Genomic DNA, 13,871 nt, shown 5'->3' on the forward strand with positions numbered 1-13,871 from the left:
CTCCTTGAGTTTTCTTTGTTTTGGTTTTCAGTTCCTCATCTCGTTAGCCTCTCTCAGCTGTCTTGTAGTTGGACTGATTGCATCCCTTTAAATTCCTCCCCATAATGCATTAGTGTGCGGTTTATACAGCTTCCTGGAGTGTGTGTGCATGCTGATCCTATGTCCCAGTCTTCTACAAGATAAGTGTTGTACAATCATTTGTGATTTTCTGTTTGCTGGATCCCAGGTGACCCTGACTCCCTCCGTGTCTAGTGTAGGGAGCCGGTGGCCGTGTCCCCTCACTATTGTAGGGTGTTCAGGTGTTATATAGTCGAGGTACGAGGATATGCGATCATCCACCATTGGGGTGTTCGCATAGGCTGAGCAGTCAGGGACAGTGCCAGGTCTTATGCAGGGGTCTCCCTTTTGTTCCTTAGTTTCGGATCCAGTGAGTCATATATTCATTTTGCATTGTCTTGTTTCCTGTACACCAGGGATGTCAAACTCGTGGCCCTCCAGCTGTTGCAAAACTACAACTCCCATCATGCCTGGGCATCCTACAGCTATCAGGGAATGCTGGAGGGCCATGAGTTTGACATCCATGCTGTACACCTTCCGTGTCAAAAAAGAAAAAAAATAGGCGTTTAGAAGCAGACGCACTTCATACCCATTTTCTAACCCTTTGTGTGTCCATTTTCTCGTCATCTAGCTGTTTAAAAATGGATGAATTTCATTGGCTTATCCCAACCCCCAATAATGGCCCCAATTGTAAACAACACCAAAATATTGGCCCCCAGCACAGTGGCGTGCCCAGGGTGTCTGGTCATTTCTCTGGCACCCCCCCCCCCCCAATACTTGACCACATACCTCTTACATCCAGGGACATCTCCTGTCATGTAGACCTTCTTTTTCCTCTTCTCCTCCGTTAGACCACCATGACAAATTCTTTCAGCCGCATTTTGTCTCTACAGAGTTTGTAACACAGACTTGTTACATTTCTAAATTTTTCCATCAACCTCCCCATCCTGGTGTCCCCACAGTGTCATCCTGCTGTCACCCCCCAAACTGTGCCCATTGATCCCCCCAATGCCCCAAGGTACTATACTGCTGAAAAGATAGTGACCCTAATAGACATAATTGGAGTCCTTTATGAAACTGGTGAAAATTAGAACTGGATTTCCAAAAGAGCTGTCAAATATGAAAGGTGGAATCTGATTGGTTGCTATGGGCAACTAAGCCAGTTCTACTTTACACCAGTTTGATAAATTACCCCAAATGTTCCTGTAGTGTCCACAGCAGCTATAATGTCCCCTAGAGTTCCCCCAGTAATAATAACACCTTATATTGTGCTCCAGGTAATAATCCCTGTATAGTGTCCCCAGAAATAATAGAATGGCCCCTACAGTGCCTCCTTAATAGCAAGGCCCCCATGCTGCCCCCCCACACAGTAGTGTTCACCACACAGTAGTGTCCCCCATGCTGCCCCCCACATAGTAGTGTCCCCCACGCTGCCCCCCACACAGTAGTGTCCCCCACGTTGCCCCCCACACAGTAGTGTCCCCCATGCTGCCCTCCACACAGTAGTGTCCCCCATGCTGCCCCCCACACAGTAGTGTCCCCCATGCTGCCTTCCACACAGTAGTGTCCCCCACACAGTAGTGTCCCCCACGCTGCCCCCACACAGTAGTATCCCCCACACAGTAGTCCCCCCACACTGTCCCACACAGTAGTGTCCCCCACGCTGCCCCCACGCAGTAATTTTCCCCACACTGCCCCCCACACAGTAGTGTCCCCCCACGCTGCCCCCCACACAGTAGTGTCCCCCCACGCTGCCCCCACACAGTAGTGTTCACCATGCTGCCCCCCACACAGTAGTGTTCCCCACACAGTAATTTCCCCCACACAGTAGTCCCCCCACACAGTAGTGTCCTCCTACGCTGCCCCCCACACAGTAGTGTCCCCCACGCTGCCCCCCACACAGTAGTGTCCCCCACGCAGTAATTTCCCCCACACTGCCCCCACACAGTAGTCCCCTCACACAGTAGTGTCCCCCATGCTGCCCCCCCCACACCGTAGTGTCCCCCACACAGTAATTTCCCCCACACAGTAGTCCCCCCACACAGTAGCGTCCCGCCACGCTGCCCCCCACACAGTAGTGTCCCCCACGCTGCCCCCAGACAGTAGTGTCCCCCACACAGTAATTTCCCTTACACTGCCCCCACACAGTAGTGTCCCCTCACCCTGCCCCCCACACAGTAGTGTCCCCCACACAGTAATTTCCCTTATACTGCCCCCCACACAGTAGTCCCCCCACACAGTAGTGTCCCCCCACGCTGCCCCCACACAGTAATTTCCCCCACACAGTAGTGTCCCCCCACGCTGCCCCCTACACAGTAGTGTCCCCCACGCTGCCCCCCACACAGTAATGTCCCCCACACTGCCCCCCACACTGCAGTGTCCCCCACATTGCCATCCCTCCCATAATAAATTGCCCCCCCCCCCACTGTGTCACACAGTATCCACCATATTCCCCCCACGTCCTCCTGTGTACACCCCCCTCATGTCCCCCAAAATTGCCAAATTATAAAATAAAAGTTTGCCCCCACACGTCCTCTGTCCTGTGTGCACCCTGGCCCCCTCATGTCCCCTAAAGTTGCCACATTATAATATAAAATAAAATAAAAGTTTGCCTCCACATGTCCTCTGTCCACCCCGGCCCCCTCATGTCCCCCAAAGTTGCCACATAAAAGAAAAAAGAAAGAAACCCTAAAAGCTAAATACTTACCTGCACTTGCTTGCAGAGTCCCGACACTGTGCTGCTGAGTCCCGGATTTCACTACCGCATAGGCTTCAGGCCTACTAGGCCTGAAGCCTATTGCGGTGATCGGCGGTGGGGCAGGGAACTATGCGCTCCTCTCCCTGCCCTGCCGCAGTATGTGGGACTGGGTCACGGGTGTCAGCGCTTCAGCAATGAGCGCTTCCATCTGTATTGATGGAAGCGCTCATTGCTTCTGGGCCTGCTGGCACCCCCGCCAGAGCCGGCACCCGGGGCGCACCGTTCCCCCCGGGCGCGCCACTGCCCCAGCATTAATAATGTCTCTCATAATGGCCTCCAGCATTAATATTGCCCACAGCATTTTTTTTTAACTGCAAAAAAATAAAACATACCTCATCCACTTTCACGCGCGGGGACACTCGCTCCTCACTGGATGCAGCAGAACCTGATGTGATCGTGTGATGTCATCACGCTGGGAGCGCAGGTCCTTCTGCATCCAAAGAGGAGTCTGTGTCCCTGTCCTTTGGATGAGGTGAGTATTTTTAAAATTATTTTAATTCCTGAAATATCATTTATCCCCACTTTACCTGTTTTTATCAGCTGTTAAACGGGCACCCTCCTGTCTAGATGGCTTTTAAAAATGGCCCTATTGATTTTACGGCCAAAAATAGGACATTTTTTGTTGGCCGTTATTTACTAGATCTTAAAAAAAAAAACTGCAAAAAAAAACCAGCCATGTGAACAGCCACATAGACTGCAATTTGGTTATAATTGGTTATATATGGACACTACTTAAAGGGGTTCCGCAGTTTTTTTAAACTGATGATCTATCCTCTAGATAGATCATCAGCATCTGATCGGCGATGGTCCGACACCCGGAACCCCTGCCGATCAGCTGTTTGAGAAGGCAGCGGCGCTGGCAGTAGCACAGCGGCCTTCTCACTGTTTACCGCAGGCCCAGTGATGTCACGACTAATATCAATGGCCTGGGCGGAGCTAAGCTCTGTTCATTTGAATGGAGCTTAGCCCCACTACTGCCAGCGCTTCTGCCTTCTCAAACAGCTGATCGGCAGCGGTCCCGGGTGTCGGACCCCCGCCGATCAGATGCTGATGATCTATCGTGAGGATAGATCATCAGTTTCAAAAAACTGCAGAACCCCTTTAAACTCCTGTCACATGACCTAAATAACATCCTCCTTCAAGATACAGTCCCATGTAAATAACATCACTCCCCGCCCTTCAGCCCCTCCAACATACAGTCCCATGTAAAAAATATCACTCCCTTCCCTTCAGCCCCTTCAATATACAGTTCACATGTAAATAACACCCCTCCCTTCAGCCCTAACATACAGTCCCTTGTAAATAACATCACTCTCTCAACCAAGCAGGGAGGTGGTGTAATAGAGCAGGACTACAACTCCCAGCATTCCTCTGGCTCTCACACTGTATCCATCCCTTCACTTACCTCTCCTCAGTCACAGAAGCCATCACAGTCTCCACTAGTTCTCCTCTTCACAGCTTAGCTCCGCCCCCTCCCGCACTTATCACATGACGGTGACATCATCGGTCCTTCTCCACCACTGAGCTCTGCCTCTAGCACAGATTACCTGACTGTGATGTCATCACAGTTCCTTCAGCTCCTGCAGTGCGTCCCTGATTAGTAGTCACGCTTTTTTTTTTCATTAGCAGGCAGTACATTCAGGGCCTGGGACAAAACATCTGGGGCCCAGACCCCGAATGTTTTAACCTAGTGACCCCCATGCTGGGGGCAGTGGGGGACATTAGTGGGGGCAGTAAGGGATATTACTTGGGGCAGTGAGGGACATTGCTGGGGGCAATGAGGGATATTACTGGGGGCAAGGAGGGACATTACTGGGGGCAATGAGCGATATTAATGGGGCAGTGAGGGATATTACTGCAGGCAGTAAAGGACATTATTGGGGCTATGGGGGACATTACTGTGGCAGTGGGGGACATTACTGGGTGCAGTGAGGGACATTACTGCGGACAGTGAGGGATATTACTGGGGCAATGGGAGACATCACTGTGGCAGTGGAAGGACATTACTGGGGCCAGTGGGGGACATTACTGGGGGCAGTGAGAGACATTACTGTGGACAGTGAGGGACATTACTGGGGCAATGGGAGACATCACTGTGGCAGTGGAAGGACATTACTGGGGGCAGTGGGGGACATTACTGGGGGCAGTGAGGGACATTACTGTGGACAGTGAGGGACATAACTGGGGCAATGGGAGACTATACTGTGGCAGAGGAAGGACATTACTGGGGGCAGTGGAAGGAAACTACTGAAGGCACTTTAGGGATATTACTGTGGGCGCTATAGGTAATATTATTATTACCAGAGACCAGGGATGTAACGATCGATTTCACAGAAAGGGCCAGCGGGGAGGAGGGAGGTTTTGATAGGGGCAGGAGGTGGGGCCTGATGCAAAGTTTGCCCTGGGGCCATAGAACTCTAGTTACGCTACTGCGGTTGAGGTAAGTCCCACTCTCAGCTGTCTCTGCATCAATAGTTGCGAAGAAGTTGCTGGGGGGGCAGGGTTTAAAAAATTTGCTGTAAGCCCAGTCAGTTGCAGTTATGCCACTGTGAGGGGGCACATATCTGGGCATAAATATTGTGAAGGGGCATATCTGAGCTTAACTACTATAAAGGGGGCACATATCTGGGCATAACTACTGTGAAAGGGGCATATCTGGGCATAACTATTATGAAGGGGAACATGTGGGTATAACTATTGTAAAGGAGCACATGTGGGCATAACTATTGTGAAGAGGGCACATCTGGGCATAACTACTGTGAAGGGAGCACATCTGGGCATAACTATTGTGAAGGGGGCACATCTGGGCATAACTACTGTGAAGGGGGCACATCTGGGTATAACAATTGTGAAGGGGGCACATGTGGGCATAACTATTGTGAAGGGGCACATCTGGGTATAACTATTGTGAAGGGGCACAGTGTAGGCACTACTACTGTGAAGCGCACAGTGTGGGCATAATTAGTGTGTGTGGCATAAAGGGGGAATAATTACTAATATTGGGTGTGTATAGTTATGTTTTGGGTGGAGTTAGAGGAATTGTCCCTCTTTATGCTTTTCAAAAGTTGGGGGGTATGACCTTTTGCTGCAATTCATGACACTATAGTGTCCTCCTGTATTTTGTTTCTGTAGCAGCTGGGGGTCTCCACCTGCCTGCGTGATCCAGTTCCTGCAGACTGCACACCTGTATCCTTTCCAGGATGCCGCTAGTACACCACAGCCAGGCGTGTTGGCAAATATTATATTGTAAGGGCAGTGTTATTTGTCATCAGGATACAAGGGAGGCACATCAGAAGTAAGAAAAAAGTTCAAACATGGCTCCCAATGGGAAGATTTGAAAAGTTATGGTAACAATAAGGACTGCTTGAATGATAAATACAATGCAGTTATTTTATTAGACTACTGGTTTGTGATTTATTGGGCTGATTTTTTTTTATGGAATGGAGTGTTTCTTTAGTGGGACATATGGTCAGGGATTGTCTTTATGAGACAACCCCTTTAGACTGTATCGCACATAGGTAGTGTGGCACGTCGCCAATCACGTGAATCACCTTAAAAAAAAAATGCATAGCCAATAACTGCATCTACAGCAATTCATGGCAAAAGGCTGTTTATGGAGTTACAAATGGTGTTTATGGAGTTACCGAATTCCCACTTATATATCTATGAAGATACTACACTGCAGTGGTATTCTTTTCATAATCTCTTTCCACCTGACAAGCACATATTCTTTATCATCAGAATATGCCTACTTGCAAATTGAGCAATTCAAGTCACTTTATTAAGGAGTTGTTACACTTCAGTAATATATTGCTGCATTTTTGTCAAAGGACAGCAGATGTCACTGTTGTAATTTGTGTCCACAGAAAATCTGTAATCTTTGGTTAATCAACTAGTAGAAGATGTGCTAATGTTTGACATATAGAACAATATATTAAGATACATTCCTTATTTATCTGAAGGATTACTTCTGCAAGGGAAGAGTGGTTGGGTGTAATGTATGGAAATATATGTGTGTGTGTATATATATATATATATATATTCACTAGCCAGTGGGTGAGACATAAAGAATTACATTTGATCTCCCAATATCTATGATGCCCTGGTCCTGGACTTTGTTCCATTAAGAACCCCCAGAAGGTTGTCAGGAATGAAATCATGAGTCATCACCAGGATGGGGTTGAGAAAAGTGACAGGCCAAAAGGACAAGATGCAAGTGTAGTTAAGCGCGAAGCCAAAGGTCTGAACCAGATGTAGAGCTACAGGTACCAGGCAGATAATCTACAGGACAATGCAAGAGTGTAGTCAGGAAGAAGGCCGAAGTTAGGACCATGTTCATTCTCAGAAAGAAATGCAGTAGAAACACAGAAACAAGGACCAGGGTAGGATAAATCTCAAACACCAGACAAGGCAGGGTGATTCCCCTTTAAAAACAGACCAGGTGGCTTGATGTCATCTTTGGGTACTGGTTGCCTTAGCAACCCAGCACCACAGTGAATTCAAAGCTACAGAGCCATGGCCCAAACCAGCTGAGATGTGGTGAAGACCAAGAGCCGGAGAAGAGGAGGATAAAGCATCTGGTTTCCTAGCAACTGCAAGAGGATATTCACAGTAGTTTTTGGATCATTTTACAAAGAAATAGTGTTGCAACTGCAGTGTGCAATATTTATTAACCATTTGTGTCAGAATTTAAACCATATATTCCAATCAAGGGTGACTACATGTCATGGTCTTACCTCCTTGCTGTTCCCTTCGTTTGACATGTGCTGGCGGCCATCTTGGTTTCTGGGTTTTCTTGTAGCCTCCCACCCTGCGGCTCCTCCTTCCCACTGGGAGGAGCTGGATGCCTAGCTCATATATATAGGAGGTCTGTGGCTTCAGTTCCTTGCTTGGTCCTCCTGTGTTCACATGCTTCCAAGACTGCTGCTGCTTCTGGTTCCTGATCCTGGCCTCGTCTGACTACCCCGTTGGTTCCTGATTCCGGCTTCGTCTGACTACCCCGTTGGTTCCTGATTCCGGCTTCGTCTGACTACCCCGTTGGTTCCTGTTCCTGGCTTCGTCTGACTACCCTTCTGGTTCCTGACCTCTGTCTCCGCAAGACCCTGCTTCGGTTTAGCCATCCGTTCGGACTTTGCTTACGGCTTGCTCTTCAATAAAACCTTCTTATTTTCCACTTATCTCTTGTTGTACGTCTGGTTCATGGTTCCATGACATTAGGACCAAGCCATGAATTCTGACGGTACAGGGCCACCCTCGCTACCTACGCTGGTTGCCAGACTTGATCAGCAGGATCACCTGTTGGGTCGGTTCGCTGTGGCGTTGCAAACCCTGCTTGAACGCACGGCTCATTTAGCTTCCGTTGCCGATGGGTCGGTTGTCGCTCCTGGGCCCGCTCCTACTGCCGCTCCGGTTGTTGCGCCAGAGTCTACCCTGACACCTGTTGCTGCGCCTGTGGTGTTTCAGGGTATGACCGGTTCTGCCCCCCTTCCACAGCGCTTTGGGGGAGAGCCAACTCAGTGCCGAGGTTTCCTTAACCAGGTGGGCATTTACTTCGAGTTGCTGCCACATGCCTTTCCTACTGAGAGATCAAGGGTGGGCTTCTTGATCTCGCTGCTCTCGGACAAGGCCTTGGCCTGGGCCAGCCCTTTATGGGAGAACAACAATCCGGTGGTTGCCGAGTTTTCCGGTTTTGTTGCTTCTCTTCGGAAGGTATTCGATGTGCCGGCTCGTGCTGCCTCTGCTGCGAAGCTCCTTATGTCCATCAGACAGGGTTCACGATCCGTAGCTGAATACGCCATTGAGTTTCGTACCCTGGCAGCAGAGGTGGGCTGGAATAATGAGGCTCTGGTCGCTGCTTTCTCTCATGGTCTCTCGGATGCCTTGAAGGATGAGGTTGCAGCTAAGGACCTACCAGTGGAGCTCGAGTCTCTTATTTCTTTCCTGATTTTGATTGACACCAGACTCAGGGAGAGACCTTCCTTTAAGGAGAGCCTGCGGAGGTCTCCTAACAGATTGGCGCCTACGTTTGCTGTCCCACCCGTGCCTCCCTCTCCTCCCACGCCTCCTGGGGATGACTTGTCTGGGGGTGAACCCATGCAGCGGGGGTTTGCTCGCCTGTCTGAGGGGGAGAGGGTACTCCGGAGACGCGAGGGCCGATGCATGTACTGTGGTCTCGGTGGGCATTTTCGGTTGGCATGTCCGAACCGTCCGGGAGAACGCTCGCACCTGAGGTCCTGTCGGGGGCAGATCTTGGGTGGAGTCTCCTCGTCCCCGGTTTCCCGTGTTGACAAACCACTGATCACGGTTGTCCTCTCCTGGGTCGGGGGCTCGGTGACGACCCAGGCGTTGGTGGACTCTGGTGCTGGTGGTTTGTTCATTGATAGAGTGTTCGTTGCCGCCAATTCCATTCCTCTGCAGCCTCGAGGTTCCCCACTGGCTCTTGAGGCGATAGACGGCAGACCCCTTCTGCCGCCACACGTGACTCATGAGACCCTTCCAGTGGGGATAGCCATTGGTGCCGTTCACAGAGAGTCGGTCTGTCTCCAGGTTATTTCGTCTCCACACTACTCGGTGGTCTTGGGGTACCCCTGGCTCCAGAAGCATAATCCGACTTTCGATTGGAGATCGGTCGAGATCCTCTCGTGGTCACCGCAGTGTGGGGCTAGTTGCATCCATGGGCCTGTCAAGTTGCTGTGTACTTCCTCGGACTCTCTGTTGCCTCCTGAATACGAAGAGTACCGGGATGTATTCGATAAGGTGCGCGCGGTTGCCCTACCTCCGCACCGCCCATACGATTGTGCCATAGAGTTACAATCCGGTGCCGTTCCTCCTCGTGGCAAAGTCTATCCACTGTCGGTAGCGGAGAATGAGGCCATGGAGGAGTACGTGAGGGAGGCGCTTTCACGCGGACACATTCGCAAATCCTCGTCCCCGGCAGGGGCTGGATTTTTCTTTGTGAAAAAGAAGGGCGGCGAGTTGAGGCCTTGCATCGATTACAGGGGTCTCAATCGCATCACGATCAAGAACGCTTACCCGATACCCTTGATTTCCGAGCTGTTCGATCGCCTCAAAGGGGCCACGGTCTTTACCAAACTCGACCTGAGGGCGGCATATAACCTGGTAAGGATCAAGGCGGGCGATGAGTGGAAGACCGCGTTTAACACCAGGACCGGTCATTATGAATCCTTGGTTATGCCCTTTGGGTTGTGCAATGCGCCCGCAGTCTTCCAGGAATTCATCAACGATGTTTTCCGTGACCTGTTGCAGCAGTGTGTGGTGGTCTATTTGGATGACATCTTGGTATATTCTGCATCCATGGAGGCCCACATTCTGGATGTCAGACGAGTGTTGCAACGCTTACGAGAGAACAAGCTGTTCGGTAAGCTTGAGAAATGCGAATTTCACCGATCCCAGGTAACCTTCTTAGGTTACATCATTTCCGCTGAGGGGTTCTCCATGGATCCTGAGAAGGTTTCGGCTGTCTTACAGTGGCCCCAGCCCAGTGGGCTTCGTGCCCTGCAGCGCTTTTTGGGCTTCGCCAATTATTATCGGAAGTTCATCAGGGACTTTTCCATGCTAGCCAAGCCTCTCACGGATCTGACCAGGAAGGGCAGTAATCCTCAGGTCTGGCCGCTCGAGGCCATCCGAGCTTTTGAGGCTCTAAAGTCCGCCTTTGTGTCGGCTCCGATTCTGTCGCATCCCAACCCTGGGTTGCCTTTTGTCCTCGAGGTGGACGCGTCTGAGACGGGAGTAGGCGCCCTCCTGTCTCAGCGTAGAACACCAGAGGGTCCTCTGCTTCCTTGTGGGTTTTACTCCCGGAAACTGTCTTCCGCGGAGTGCAACTATCAGATTGGTGACAGGGAGTTATTGGCCATCGTGCAGGCCCTTAAAGAATGGAGGCACTTGCTCGAGGGCTCGGTGGTTCCGGTTCTCATCCTGACGGACCACAAGAATCTGACCTACCTCTCTGAGGCCAAGAGATTGACACCACGTCAGGCCAGATGGGCTCTGTTCTTGTCACGTTTTAATTACGTGGTCTCCTACCTACCCGGCTCCAAGAACATCAGAGCGGATGCCTTATCACGGCAGTACTCCGAGCTGTCCGGGGAGGAGTCGATTCCGACTACGGTCATACCCCCGAATCAGATCCTGGCCGCTATTCGCACCAGCCTGACTTCTCCTCTGGGTGAGCAGATTTTGGCGGCTCAATCTGGTGCTCCCTCTGGGAGACCCAACGGCAGATGTTTTGTGCCTGAGGAGTTGCGCACTCGGTTGTTGCGAACCTACCATAACTCCAAGGCCGCGGGGCACCCTGGAAAGAATCAGCTGTCCTGGGCGGTTTCACGTCTGTTCTGGTGGCCTTCTCTACGTTCCGACATCGCCGCATATGTAGCGGCATGCTCCGTTTGTGCCCAGAGTAAGTCCCCTCGGCACCTTCCGTTGGGCCTTTTGCAACCCATAGCCACCGGGGAGCGTCCATGGTCACACCTGGGGATGGATTTCATTGTGGACCTCCCTGCATCCCGAGGCCATACGGTCATTCTCATGATTGTGGATCGGTTTTCCAAAATGTGCCACTGTGTTCCTCTCAAGAAGTTACCCTCTGCACAAGAGTTGGCCTCGATTTTTGCCAGGGAGGTCTTCCGGTTGCACGGTTTGCCCAAGGAGATTGTGTCGGATCGGGGGAGTCAGTTTGTGTCCAGGTTCTGGCGCGCCTTTTGCTCCCAGTTGGGGATTCATCTCTCTTTCTCCTCGGCCTACCACCCTCAGTCCAATGGGGCCGCAGAACGATCCAATCAGGCCTTGGAGCAATTCCTTCGTTGCTATGTCTCCGATCACCAAGACAATTGGGTTGACCTCCTGCCTTGGGCTGAGTTTGCCAGGAACACGGCGGTGAACTCTTCCTCTGGGACGTCTCCCTTCATGGCCAATTATGGGTTCCAACCTGCCGTGTTACCGGAGGTATTCTCTCCCCAGGATATTCCGGCTGTGGAGGATCACCTTTCCGTCCTACGTGCTTCTTGGGTACAGATCCAGAGGTCCCTTGAGGTCTCTGCGCAGCGCCAGAAACTCCAGGCTGATCGCAGACGAGCGCCCGCTCCTTCCTACCAGGTCGGAGACCGCGTATGGTTGTCCACCCGCAACCTCAACCTTCGAGTGCCCACTCCCAAGCTGGCGCCTCGCTTTGTTGGTCCCTTCCGAGTGCTTCGCAGGGTAAACCCGGTAGCCTATGCCCTTGCGCTTCCTCCTGGCATGCGGATCTCCAACGTGTTTCATGTCTCCCTGTTGAAGCCACTGGTGTGTAATCGTTTCACTTCCTCGATTCCTCGGCCTCGTCCGGTCCAAGTGGGCAATCGTGAGGAGTATGAGGTGAGCAATATCCTGGACTCACGCCTGGTCCGCGGCCGGGTGCAGTTTTTGGTCCATTGGCGTGGTTATGGTCCAGAGGAGCGTTCCTGGGTTCCCTCCGCAGATGTCCATGCTCCTGTCTTGCTCCGAGCCTTCCACGCACGCTTCCCTCAGAAACCGTTCCTTACTCCGCGGAGGAGGGGCCCTTGAGGGGGAGGTACTGTCATGGTCTTACCTCCTTGCTGTTCCCTTCGTTTGACATGTGCTGGCGGCCATCTTGGTTTCTGGGTTTTCTTGTAGCCTCCCACCCTGCGGCTCCTCCTTCCCACTGGGAGGAGCTGGATGCCTAGCTCATATATATAGGAGGTCTGTGGCTTCAGTTCCTTGCTTGGTCCTCCTGTGTTCACATGCTTCCAAGACTGCTGCTGCTTCTGGTTCCTGATCCTGGCCTCGTCTGACTACCCCGTTGGTTCCTGATTCCGGCTTCGTCTGACTACCCCGTTGGTTCCTGATTCCGGCTTCGTCTGACTACCCCGTTGGTTCCTGTTCCTGGCTTCGTCTGACTACCCTTCTGGTTCCTGACCTCTGTCTCCGCAAGACCCTGCTTCGGTTTAGCCATCCGTTTGGACTTTGCTTACGGCTTGCTCTTCAATAAAACCTTCTTATTTTCCACTTATCTCTTGTTGTACGTCTGGTTCATGGTTCCATGACAGTGATTCCATGTTCTCTTGCTCCCCTGGCCTATCAGAGGTTGGCCTCAGGGTGTTTGTGCTTTCGCCTGAGACAATTAGAATGTTAGGTAGCGTCAATACACGGTGCTGTCCTACTTTCTCTCCAGCCTTCAGCTGAGCGGGGGGTTCCCCTTTGCCTTCTTCTTGCATTTGTGTTGTTTTCCAGGGCCTTTGTCCTGGGGTGCTGGTGGTCTTCACTGTGGTTTCCTTAGGTTTCTCCCTTGTATGAGGCTTCTTACCTATTCTGTGCTTTTCTCCTGTTGGGTCACGTGGTTTCCAGCACCTGTATGCCCAACAGGTGGCATGGCTGTTCTTTTCCCACCCTCGGGGACTGCTTTGGGACGTCCCATGGTGCTGTGTCCCCCAATGCCATGCACAAGAAAATTTTATTTTTTTGTACTCACTGTAAAATCCTTTTCTCGTAGTAGGCATTGGGGGACACAGATCCCACCCTATGTTTTTTACTTCCGCTTCTCCGGGCTGGTCTCTTGATCTTTCTCGGTACGGGAGTTGTTGGTTCCTTGCCTTTCTTCTCTCTCCTACTGCTTTTGGTACAAACTGATCTGTCTAGTGCCTGTGGAGAAGGTATAGCCCAATGGGGAGGAGCTAACACTTTTTTATGTCTAGTGTCGCCTTCTAGTGGTAGTTGGACATATACCCATGGTGCTGTGTCCCCCAATGCCTACTACGAGAAAAGGATTTTACGGTGAGTACAAAAAATCAAATTTTCCTTAAGTATCGATTGAAGAATCTCAAATCGATAATCATTCGAAGATCCCCTGACGCCTTGGGAACCAGAAACACTGGTTCCCCTGCCGGAACCTCCTCCAGAGCCCCCTTGTGGATGTAATCCTGAATGTAAGCCTCCAGAATGGGAAGATGAGGCAGAGGAGTGGGGAAGTCGTCTGGCAGGACGGCAGGAGTAACGGGAGTCATCCAGGAGCCTCGAGGAGGCCCATAGTCAGGAGGTGGATTTT

This window comes from Bufo gargarizans, unplaced genomic scaffold (genome assembly GCF_014858855.1).
Source record: "Bufo gargarizans isolate SCDJY-AF-19 unplaced genomic scaffold, ASM1485885v1 original_scaffold_2153_pilon, whole genome shotgun sequence".
Taxonomy (NCBI): Eukaryota; Metazoa; Chordata; class Amphibia; order Anura; family Bufonidae; genus Bufo; species Bufo gargarizans.